Below are 13932 nucleotides of genomic sequence, written 5' to 3' on the forward strand. Positions count from 1 at the left end.
CACACAGCTACCATCAGCTCCAGCCTTCTAATGTTACTAACCTTTAAATAACAAGTGACGGCAAGATAGGAATGTGAACGAGCCACATGTTACTATAAAAGAGCAAATATGAAAAGCAGAAGGTTTTCTCCATTTTGCTAAGTTACTTCATGTACAAATGGCAGTTCGCAAGAAAAATCTTATATATATGATGGCGAACAAAGCTGTTGAAAACCAATATTTCATTCACAATTCCTTAATTGTTGATCCAAACAGTTATGATTATTATTTTGAAATAACGTCCCTGCCCCATAGACCAAACAAAATGGACATGAAGACGATATTGAAGTAACTTTAAAAGAACGTATAAAAACAAGGTTTAAAATATAAAGGTGGATTATTGTTTAGTTTACATATTTTGGAATTCTTTAACATGAGTGGCTTTAGTACCCGAAGAGAAAATAGAACCGTAGCAGAACACACACAATTTAACGAGCAATAACCAAGTCATTCACATTCGCATACTACAGTACAATTCAATTGTACGTTTATAACAATTGTTTATTGTTTGATTGTTTATATGATAAGATGTTCTAATGCAGATGATTGATTCCAAGGATTCTGCCATCTGCAAGGATAGTAACAATTGTGTAACTACCGTTTAGTTTTCGAATCTCCTAAAAAGAAGCAAAGTTTAACTCTTTTAATAAAGAACGATGTTTCGATATGCGGTACATGCAAAGACTCCATCTTCATTTTTATGCAAGAGGGGGCGTAAGAATGAAAGCTCTACTACACGTCGATCCCAGTTGGTTTCAACTTAGTGCCCTAAGTTTTATACAATAAGTCCACTCAATGCTTACTGCTCAGCACCGTGTTCCTTTCCGAGTGTACCAAGCTGCTTTTGAGACAGAAGGTCACGAAGCATAAGAATATTCCGTAACAGTTATATTACACTTATGGTCGTAAGCTTGTAAAGGATTCAGGTTATTGGCCTGAAAATCTAATAGGAGTTCTTTTGGTGATTACGGACGTGATTACCTTGTTGACCTAGGCCTGTGAGAGAAATCCGTCCATTGAATTCATAAAGCTAGCGGTAAAAAACACTCATTCGCAATACAAAGTAATTATACAGGCCTGGTAGAAAGGTGTAGAACACAGATTTATCAGATCAACAAATTTATCACTTGACAGTTTTTTTTTTTTTTTTTTACTTAGGTTACATTCGGTGATTTTCAGTTAAGAACACCTTAAAGATTCACACTTTCCACATCTTTCCCTGAATTTCCTCCTTTAGTAATTGCTCGTGTCGGTGCCCAAAGAAAGTAATAAATACAGTTAATAACTTTCGCTTAGCCTGACAGTTAAACTTGCGTCTATAAAAAATTTCGAGGTGTCCTTTGCAACCTTGACTCACTTCATCAAGATGCTATATTGATAACGCTACGTATCTATCACACTAATCTTCAGGCTATAGAACATTAAAGTCTTTCTGACTCGCACGGTTCATCTTGCAGTCCAGACTGCCATAACGCACACTATTTTAATAAGGAGGATTTGAGCTTATTGGAGGATTTGAGTTGGTCGATTTTCCAAACGTTTTCTCACCGGTGAGTAAAGTTCTGGTAAGCTTAACCTCTGTAGCAGATTAGTGCACCAACTGTATTAGCGTTTTGACACCTTTCATACCTGAGACGAAATGATCAACAAGAAGTATTTCTGTAATCTTATTTATTAAATTCAACACTACCTCATCTCGCTGACGTGAATAGAGCTTGCGGGTCCTGTCCCTCGAATCAAAGGTATCTTCACATTGAAGAGAAAGCTACTCAACAAAATGTACCCGATAAAACACAAGTAGTTGAGGCTTACGAAGTGTACTCATCCAGGCTTGGTATGTATGCGAGCATAACCATGGCCGTTGTCCAGAACCATCTACTTATCTATATACTGTAAATAACTGCAAGAAAAGTGATCAAACGCACGCGTTATGAAATTAGATCAGCCATTATACAGAATATATTTTCAAATTCTAATTCAGCTGAAGAAATTTCTCAACAGTCCAAAGTTTTACCGCGTTTGGGAGTTTTCCAGTTAAGTATTTTCTAGGCACGAATGGTATACAAGAAGTTTGGTGCATCCTGTACACTATGACAACTTTAGTGATAATGCTGAATGACCATGCCTACTCAAGATTATTGAAAAATCACTTCTAGACTTTGCGCGGGGACTCCTACATGTGGTTGAATACATTTAGAACCATCGGAGGAGATGACAAAATCTAGGATCTGCGATCTTATTCAAGAACGTCTGGATAAGGAAATCAATATGCAACATCTAGAAGAAAATGAAATTGCATGTCAAAAACCATATCAAGAAATATCAAAATTAAGATGGTTACATTTTCCGAACCGTTAACTTTGACTGCAGTATATAGAGAAAGGCATAATCGTATTGCAATTCATTCAAACGGACTAGATGGAACAGGGAACTAGAAACTTTATTTCAAGGCTACTAAATTAATGCTTTCGTTTTCTCACGCAGCTGTTCATCTTTTCTATGATAAATTTGCACATCACTAAACTCAACAGGTGGAAGCCTTGCAAACAAGTACGGTATCAGAGAATTACAAGAAATTAACAACTCAAGGAACATTGACAATTCGCAGAAAAAAAGGCTTTGTTTAGCGAAGTTCCAAGTGATATCATTATCGAAGAGTGCTTAATGAAGGCCGCGAAATATTCTGGGAGATTAACTCAACGTCAGACACAACGTTAGCAAGATTATTCCCTCATTCCCATATACTGTTACGATAACAGAACTTCTACAGGACTTTTGTGGCATCAGTTTATAATCAGAGCGACACGTTGATATAATGATACTTTCCTTGTGTGATAATAAATCAATACGCAAGAATATCAATTTGATTACGGTGAATATTGCAGATTCTTTGTTACCTTGTGTATTAAAACCCACACGTAAATGGAAGAGCCCTTCTACACGAAATGGTGTACGCTATAAATGGCCAGTCAAATCTGCGTTAAGTACATATATGAATTATGTTAAGCGCATCTTTCACCTTATATTTTATGGATATAAATCACAATTAGACACGGAAATTGACGAAAGACAAAAAAACTTTCGTGAAATATCTTAACGATCGAATTTAATTATGCCATTGAAGTCACCACAATTCAATCACGGTTCTTCAGAAACTTGGAGATCAACTTTCTGACGGCTTCAGACGAAGCAAGCAGTTTTGGAAAGAGTAAAGGTAGCTGTATTTTGACAAGAATAAGGGAAGAACCCACAAACGGGAAATCTGTAGCTGTTGGTGACTCTGATTCAGATCTTCTAAAAATCTTGGTAGAATTCTTCATGAGCAGTTGATGATTCTTTTAAGGCCACATGGAAGCAGAACCGAAAGGAAATGCTATGAAATTATTATATTTAAAAAATATTTAGCTTCATTAAAAGAGCGGTTTCACTTTTTTCATGATGCAACAGGCAGTGACACGACCTCAGCTATACTCAGGAGAGAATAGTTGTCTACCTTCAAGATCCTTCAAAAAGAAACAGAATTGTGCAAGTTAGTCACAGTCTTCAACGAGCCAAATATCAATCCTAAAACAATAGCCAAGATTAATTTCTTATCCGACTGTATGTAGAAGGAAACATGTCCTTCTTGGTATAAGCCTATCAGGTATAACAAAAAAGTAGTTACAAAGCTTCAATATGGCCACTTTTACCCCTACTATCACGGCAGGTGTACAGCATTCAATTCGGAAGTACCTCCAAGTCTAGGAGCGAAATGGTCTAAGCATGAACCGAATCGATTGAGGTTGGTGTGTAAAAGAGGATATGCCATCAGCTACCATCGGCTCCAGCCGGATAAGCTTACTTATCAGTAGATAAAAAGTGATTGCTAGATAGGATATTGAAGGAGCCACATGTAAGTGTAAAAGAGCCAATATGAAGTATTCAAGGTTTTCTGCATTCCGTCAAGGGTTCACTTACAAATGGAAGATCGGAACACAATCTGATTTAGATGATGACGAACAACAGCTGTAGAAAATCAATATGACATTGACAACGCCTTAATTGTTGATCCAATTAGTTATGATTATTATTTTGTAATAACGTCCCCGCCTTATAGACCTAACAAAATGGACATGAAGATCTTGATGAAACTTTAAATGAAGGTGTGAGGACAAGGTATAAAACATGAAGTTGGATTATTGTTCTGTTTACATATTTTGGAATCTTTTAACACGAGCTGCTTTGGTACCCGAAGAGAAAACGAAACCGCAGCAGAACACATTTAAGTTAACGACCAAAAACCAATTCCTTTAGGTATCACATTCGCGTACTGCAGTATCATATACTTGTACGTTTATAACAATTGTATATTGTTGCATTGTTTATATGTTAAGATGTTTAACAGCAGATGATTGACTCCAAGGATTCTGTCATCTGCCAGGACCCTTTTGATTATGTAACTGCCGTTTAGTTTTCGACTCAACCAAAAGAGAAGTAAAGTTTAAAACTCTTAATAAAAAACGAAGTTTGGATATTCCGTACATGCAAAGTTTTGATGTACATTTTTATCTAATATGATGTTCTAAGAATGAAATCTCTACTACACGACGATCAGTTGGTTTCAACTTATTGGCCTAGGTTTAATACGACATAAGTATAATCAATGCTTACTGCTCACCACCTTGTTTCTTTGCGACTGTACCAACCTACTTTTCAGACAGAAGCCCGCGAAGTTTAACAATTTTCTGTAACAGTTATACTAGACTTATGGTCGTAAGCCTGAAAATGTCGTAGGAGATCCTTAGGTAAATAGGTGCGTGATTACCGTGTAGAATCAGGCCCGCTCAGGATATAAAACTTTCTATGCTTGCTTTCCACATCTTGGAGCAGAAGTCCTTAATTTTCTCCCTTGGTAACAGTGTTCGAGTACTTGCTCGACTCGGTGCCCAAAGTAAGTAATAGAGACTGCGAAAAACTTTCGATAAGCTTGAAAGTTAAACTTGCGTGTATAAAAAATTTCGAGGCGTCTTTTGCAACCTTGAGTCACTTCATTGATAACGCCACGTAATTATCACACTAATCTTTAGGCTATAGAACATTAAATCTTTCTGGCACGCACCGTTTATCTTGCACTACAGACTGCCATATCGCACCCTTAATAAACTTATTGGAGGATTTAAAATTCTTAATATTCTCAACATTTTCTGACCGGTAAGTAAATTCTGGTAAGCTTCCGCTCTGTAGCAGACTAGTAGACCAACCGTATTAGCTTTTAGACACCTTTCATATATGATACGGAATGATGAATAAGAAGTTTTCTGTAAACTTATTTATGAAATCTCATCTCGCTCACTTGAATAGAGCTTGCGTGTCCTCCCACAGACGGAAAGTTGTCTTCTCAAGATCAGAAAATTACTCCACAAAATGTACATGATTAATCGCCAGCATTTGAGGCTTACGAAGTGTACCCATCTCTAACACTGAAACAGACTGTCATTTGGCCTGGTATGTATCCGAGCATATTCATGGCCGTTGACCAGAGTCACCTTGGATTACCAAATAAATTCCTTTACAAAAATAGAAGCACCATATCGTCTGTATATTTCTGCTTAGGTGTTCGCTGCATACAGCGGAAAACCTTGGGAAGCTGCCTAGTACATTCCTTAGTAGAGCCGTTAACATTGGCAAGAAGAAAGTCGAAATACACAGATATGTGCTTAGATCTATACATCAGACTGTTTAGAGAAAAAATAGTAATTCTATGATACCGAAACGTCAGATAACATTTTACTAAGAGGAGATGTCGAGATAAGTGTTGTTGTCTTATCAAAACGAATGCAAGCAATTAGCATGCACTACAACCAACCAGACATAGTAATATTTGGTTAGAAGCGTAGTGACATTATAATTTTTTAATTGCAATTCACACGCTGTATTAGACTAATATCTGTTCAATTATAACATTCATATGGCAGAAGAAATAAGATTTATCTACAAGGCTGCCGAATGTGGCTTTCTGCAGAAATAATGGTAATACTAATTGTAGATATAAGAATGCATTTAGATAAAAAGTTAATATCAGTAGATGTCGAGATCCGGCACGATACTTGCATTAAAACGAGTGGAATCAGTTTGCATTCAGTACACCCGACGAGAGAGGCTGGGATCAAATGGGAAAATTACTTCAGCTCATATTGTCTTTAGGACTTACAAATTCGAAATATTCGAATTTAAAACCAGTGATGTGGGGAACAATATGGCTTTAGCTGAGAAAGGCTGAATATCATTGTGAACTCATAAGATATAGTAGAGAGAAAGCGCGCTAAATTCATGGACAAGTTGATAGGTCACTTGCGGTAGAGCAGGCATCCCCGAGCTTGTCAAGCTTTTTGTAATATACATCAGCACCACCAGAAATCACCTTGAAATGAGAACATTAGCAGAGATGTCAAGTGACTTCACTGTATTAGTATTCTACAATGTATGAAAAAAGATAATAATAAAATTTCTGAAAAGAGATATTAACGAGAGATTAAATGGATCTCTAAGTGATGCGGTGATTAAAGAAATAATTTTGAAGATGGACGTGGAATTTCGATTTTTAATTAGGGGTTTAGGGTGCAAAAGGCGTGCCAATAATTCCAGGGTTCTATTTCAATATATTTGGTAAGGCTAAAGGGCTTATGACGGCTTATGTCTATCTAAAAATGCTGTGAATTTAGAAATCAGCAGTGGACGTCGCCATGTATTCTTTAATTTCTAATGCGTTAGAGCTAGTAATGAAATTCAACAATGAATCGGTCGCCGCAGTATCTTGTGTTGTATACCTACGTCTTAAAAACGAAGCAGTAGTCCTTTTATAGCTACTTAACTCTCATTATACATGGCGTACCTTTTAAAAGACCGTGGATTTACTTCTCCCTTTAATAAGACAGTCATATAACTTTGGTAACGTACAGCGGTTTGTTTTACGTGGGCTCTTGGGATTGAAATTTTTTTTGATACCAAATTTAAAAAACATAAGTATTAATTTATCAATGATAATCATGCAATTGCTATACTTCCCGTTTATATGCAACTACACTAGTTTTTAAGATTGCTTCCTGCTGAAGAAATCTACTTAGGACTCATAACGCTCTCCCCTTTTTCTTAATTGTTAGCCTGATAGAAACGTTTTAATCCAAACAGTCGTGTTCTTGCGAATTTATTAGTCTCCTTGTGTTAACATTAGAGCCTATGAAATATGCGTTTAATTAGCGTCCTTGCTGCTTACTAGGACTTACATTCAGAGTTCGGTAGGATTCACTATGTTGTGGTCATTCATTAGTAATATTTTCCCGATTGTATCCTGTAAAATTTACTTTGGAAACCATTACATTCCAAAGCAGCCTTGCTTAGCGACTGAGACAGGTTATCTGATCGATGAGACAAACAAAGAATCGATTTTAAGATCTTTTCTTACACGGTTAGGTGGAAAATATTTACGGTATAGTATGTCCTGTGTTCGCTACCAACGTAGTAACACTAGTCATCATCAGAAAGCAAAAAAGATGTGGTCTAATCAAATAATCTTTTTACATAAGCTTACTGTATGCTTTGATTAGTAACAAAGTGCCACACATTTCATAGAGCAGAAAACGTCGCTTACTTCAGAAGTCTCTTGATGAAAATTGTCCATTTCCAAGTTCTAGAATGAAAAAGTAATCTGATAATACGTTAGCATTGTCTTATTAAGAATATCGTATCACATTTCGTCATTCTTCCATCCTCTTTCCCTCTAATGTTATACACTCATATTCTTGGTGTGTCAATGCTGTCTTACCTTTGGATAGCTTTGGATTGCTATTCATCTTCCGAAAGCTTCGGCACAACGACTGTGTAATGGTGAGATTCACACCTCTCCTTTTGATATAAGCAGTGTAGTCCCTCTGTATTTTTTCAGTATTTCAATATCCAGTAACAATCCTAAATATTCTACTGTCCTGCATACAGTAAATAATTGCAGCAGAAGGCTGCTTTGGAAATTAGAATATAATTGGTTCCATAGCAAGTATTAAAGCATACAATCGGGAAAATATTATGAATGATAGACCAGAACATAGTGAATCCTGCCCAAATCTGTATGTAAGGCCTAGTGAGCAGGAACGACGCTAATTAAATGCATATTTGATAGCCTCGAGTGTTAGCACACAGGAGACTATCTTTAAATAGTATATCCGTAAGAACACAATTCTTTCGATTAAAGAGTTTCTATCAGGCTAACGATGAAGAACCAGGCGAGAGCGTTATGAGTGCTAAGAAAATTTCTTCAGCAGGAAGCACTGTCAAATAGTATTGTAGTTGCATATAAACTGGAAATATAGCAATTGGTTGATTATCATTGATAAATTAATAGTAATTATTTTAAGATTTGGTATCCCAACATTTTTCAACTCCAGGGGCCCACCTAACACAAGCCGCTGTTCGTTCCCAAAGCTATACGTCTGTGATACCCTCGTCTTATTAAAGGGAGAAGTAAATCCATGGTTTTCTCAATGGTACGCCATTGTATAAAGTGAGTTAAGGAGCTCTAAAACCACTACTGCTTCGTTTTTAAGACCTAGGTACACAACACAAGATCCTAAGGCTTTGGATTCATTTTTGAATTCCTATTCTAGCTGTAAGCCAACCGGAATCAATTAATAGATGCCGTTGTTCACTGCTAACTTCTAAATTTCACAGCATTGTAAGAAGAACATAAGACGCCATAAGCCGTTTAGCCATACCGGACATCTCGAAATGGAACCCTCGAATTATTGATGCGTGTGTTGCACTGTAAACTACAATTAAAAATCGAAAACCCCGTCCAACCCCAATATTATTACTTTTATCACCGTGACACTTACAGATCGATTTAATCTCTTATTATCTCTTTTCAGAACTTTAGAATACTATTACAATAAAGTCTAGTGACATCTCTTCTAATGTCCTCATTTTAAGGACATTTCTAACGTAATGGATGGATTTTATAGAAAGCTTCATAGACTCGGGGTGCTTGTCCTATCGCAAGTGACCCAGCAACTTGTCCATCATTGTAACGTGCTTTCTCTTTACTATACCTTATAAGCTCACCGTGCTAATCATTCTTTCACATCTAAAGACTTCTTGTTCCGCACGTCACAGGGTTTAAACTCGAATATTCGAATTTGCAAGTCCCAATAAACAATATGAGCTGCCGCACTTTTCCCATTTCAAGCCGCCCGCTCTCGTCGGTTGTAAAGTATGCAAACTGATTCTACTCGTTCTAAAACAAGTATCATGGCGGATCTCGACATCTACTGATATTATCTTTTTATTTAAATGCATCCTCATATCTATAATTAGTAATACAAATATTTCTGCAGAAAACCACAGTCGGCAGCCTTGTTGATAAATCTTGAATCTTTAGCCATATGAAAGTAAATTTTCAACAAACCTTAGAGTATTACTGCGTGTAAGTCGGAATTGAAAAATCCTAATCTCACTACGCTTTTTATCAAATATTACTATCTCTGGTGAGTTGTATTGCATGCTAAGTGCTTGCATTCGTTTTAAGAAGAGAACAGCACGTATCTCGACATCTTCTCTTAGTAAAATATCTGGATGTTTTGTAACTTGAAAATACAGTGTTCCCTGAAAACAGCCTGAAGTATAGATCAAAGCACATATCTGTGTGCTTCATCATTTTTCTTGCCAATGTTAACGGCTCTTAGCTGGACTTTGCAATGAATGTATTGTTGGCAGTTTGCCATGATATTTCACTATATGCAGCGATCATCTATGTAGAATTCTACAAACGATTTGGTGCTTCTATTTTTGTATTGGAATTCACTCGGTGATCTAGGATGGCTCTGGTCAACGGCCGTGGACATGCTCTCATACGTACCATGGCAAATGACAGTCTGGTTCAGTTTTAGAAATGAGTACACTTCGTAATCCTCAACTGCTGGCGATTAATCGGGTACATTTAGTGGAGTAGCATTCTGCTCTTGAGAAGATACTTTTCAGCCGATGAGGTAATGTTGAATTTAATAAATAAGATTACAGAAATACCTTTTGTTGATCATTCCGTATCTGATATGAAAGGTGTTAAAAAGCTAATACAGTTCGTGCACTAATCTGCTATAGAGGGAAGCTCACCAGAACTTTACTCAGCGGTGAGAAAACGTTTAGAAGATCGAAAAATTAAAATTATCCAATAAACTTAATAAGAGTGTGCGATAAGGCACTATGTAGTGCAAGATTAACCGTGCGAGTCAGAAAGACTTTAAGATTTTATAACCTGAAGATTATTGGAATAGATACGTAGCGTTATCAATATAGCATCCTTATGAAGTGAGCCAAGGTTGCAAAAGACGCCTCCAAATATTTATAGACGCAAGTTTAACTTTCAGGCTAAGTGAAGTTTATAGAATAATGTATTACTTTCTTTGGGCAGCGAGACGATCAAATTCTCGCATACTATTTCCAAAAGGGGAATATCAGGGCTTCTGGTCCTAGATGTGGGAAGTGAGCCTAAAGATTTATATCTTTCAGCTGTCCTTAACTGAAAATCTCCCAATCTAACCTAAGTAAAAAAAATCTGTGAATTAATTATAGCTGTTCGTTCTGTTATACCATCGTCTTATTAAATGGAGAAGTAAATCCACGGTTTTTTAAATTGTACGCCATTTTTAATGTGAGTTAATTAGCTATAAGAGCACTACTACTTCGTTTTTAACACCTAAATACAGAACACAATATACTACGGCCTCCGATTCATTGTTGAATGTCTTTAATAGCTTTAAGCCAATAGGAATTAAGGAATACATTGCGACGTCCACTGCTGATTTCTAAATTTGACAGCATATTTAGAAAGACATAAGCCGCCATAAGCCCTTTAGCCTTACCGGACACCTCGAAATAGAACCCTCGAATTATTGGCATATTGTTGCACCTTAAACCATAAATAAAAATCGAACATCCCCGTCCAACTTAAAAATTATTTCTTTAATAACCGTTTCACTTAGAGATCGATCTATCCCGGCAATTTTCATACCGTTATTTATAAAGATTAAACATTCTCGCAAATAAAAGTTTTTATTAAGGCATTCCTTAGTACATTTTTCATTTTATTTTGAGAAACTCATACCCCGGTACCATGGTACTTTGGTGTCACCTACAGGTGACACTGGCAATACGTGTACAAACTGACACCATGCTAAACTTAATGCGAGTGGAAGTTTTACTGTAAGTATATATGGTTCTCGTGTTTATATTTTGAATGCAAGAAAAATTTACCTATATAAGAGATTGCACACACATAACAACAAACATCCAGCATAAATTAAGGTTCAAAAAACAAAGCAGTTAATGAAAAAGTTTGAACGCCATCAAAAGAAGAGTTTGTTGGCTTTTTCTGCCAAACGCGTTCGGATTTGAAAAAAAGTCATCGATTGGCATTATGGAACTTGTACCAGCATGCTGATGTAACGCAACCTCGCACTTTCCACACATTATTGTATCTTCCGTGGGACAATACACAGGGTCGTGATCTTCTACACTTCCACTATTTCGCTGCTCCAGTGAAACTCTTGATGAAAAAGGTGATGCACACACAATACTTTTCTTAGCACGTTTCCCAGATTTTTGGCAATAGGCTTGCACTACTGCTCTCCTGAAATCACGATATGTAAATCGACTCCCAGTGGTTGTGGTTCTAAATATTAGCCAAGCATTCTGGCACTCTGCGTCGATTCCGAAAACAAACAGAGGGAACCAACACTACTTACCCCGGTAACCTATGCGCATACGGTGAACATTTTCGTAAAACCTATCTACCCTTCCCATGTATCTGTTTAATTTTTGTATAACTGACGCGCATTGAATTTGAATCTTTCTTCTTTTCGATTCGATCATTCGTATTCTATCAACTTTCGAAATTGGTAGTTGGGAGTGACAGTTAGACGCAATAGTCACGACACTATTATTCCACTTGACAATCGTAATGTCTTTGGTGCATTTGAATGACATGGGTTCTCGATTGATTATCTTTAGCAGATGTGTGTCTTCCAAAGGGCATTTCTGAGTTCTGTTTTCCCTAATAGTCCCTGTTCCACCAGTGTTACGGTTTGAAAGTTCTGTTAGAAGGGGCAAGGATGTAAAAAAAATTGTCAAAATACAGATTACAAGGACCTAATTCACGAGGAAAACGTGATTCTATCTCGAGTACAACAGCAGCTCAAAAACCGAATTCGTCTTGCTTGGGTAAATGTGCAGATTTAGATCCTTGATAAGCCTCAAATGTGATCAGGTATTCTTCGCGTGTAGCAGCAGACCACACTTTGGAACAAAGCGCAAATTCTTGCCATGGATGTGCTGTTTGGCGCCGTGGCGACCAAAATAAGAACTCTTGGATTTATCTATAGATATATGAGAGGAACTTACTTTTTTCAAATTGTCATTAAATTTGTTATTTAGAATTGTAAAATATGCTTTAACTTTCCCAAATTTGTCGTTTTCTGGGAGATTTATGCATTTTGAATGATGAACATACTTTTCAATTTAAAAAAATCGATTTCTTCTCACTAGTTTCAACAATCTTGTTGTAAGTATCAACCTTGATTTCCCACAGCATACGTAAGTATTTTGGTGTCGTAATATAAACCCTAATCTCGTCTGTTGTTACGTCGAGTGGGTGATTGTTTTGTGAAGCATATCTATTTGACATTTCACAAATGTGTTCAATAACTTCATCAGAAAAAAAGTTCAAAGCATTCCGTTGAAGAAACTATCAAGTCTTTGTTATGAGAAACCACTTCATCTTTGTCTCTACATTCAGAGATAAAACTGTATTGTTCAGCCACTGATATGCTCGTTTGCTTCCCTTTCTTGTAAGGTAAATCACTTTTTTTCCCTGTCAGCATATTTTGTGTGTTCTTCAAGAGAAGACCTCAAAACTCTTGGCGGTAGTCGATTCATATCAGCCACATCTTCATCTCCGTTGTCTTCTTCAGTGTTATAGTCATCTTCAAGAGGAATTTGAACTATTTCTTGTAGGTCAAGATCACATTCGTTTTCTTCCAAACAGTCGAGAATTTCATGGAGCTTTAAGCTGAAAAAAGAGAGATATTTTGAATAAAGTAATACTGGAATCACTCTAACAAACAGTTATTTCGTATAAAATATCAGATCAATCCGAATCTCTAAAATTCGAACATAATATGAAATGCCTGTGGGATAAGCACTTTTCTCAACTGAAGCAAGATATGTATTTAAAAACAAACTTTGGCTGCATTGGATTCGCACATATTCATTGGATATTAGGTTGAATGAAACGTGAGAAGTCTTTTTTAGTTGAGGATACCAAAGGAATGTAAACGAAGTGAAATAAAATCTCTTAAAAAGGTACATATTCCTTGCGAGAAATTTCTGTACCAAATGAAAAATACATTTAATAGTTTATTGACGGTAAATATGACAAAATTATGTCTACTAATGTAGAAGGTAACTAATTGTGTATTTTTTTTCTGCACAAGGTACAAAATATCACCAAACAGCAATCTTGACTTCTTATCTTTTATCTGACAAGTAGACTAACTTTACCTAACATAAATAGTAAAATAGAAAGTGGGCCCTTTTTTACTCTTTCTATTGCCACAAATGAAGAAGTAACGTACATCTCTCTCCCTCGATCACTCTCTCTCACACATACTCACAAACGCGCGCGCAATCACACACATACACAGACACAGAGAAGCACCATATTACAGGCTATACGATAGTAGTACATATTATATTCTTCAATTCAAAAAGTAGCTCTATATCCCAGTGTCACCTGTAGGTGACAACGGAAATTCAACTGGTCATACGATATATTAGAGTACAAACAAATATTATCACTAACTGATACTTGAA

Source organism: Thermobia domestica, chromosome 10 (genome assembly GCF_964235325.1).
Source record: "Thermobia domestica chromosome 10, izTheDome1.hap1.1, whole genome shotgun sequence".
Lineage (NCBI taxonomy): Eukaryota > Metazoa > Arthropoda > Insecta > Zygentoma > Lepismatidae > Thermobia > Thermobia domestica.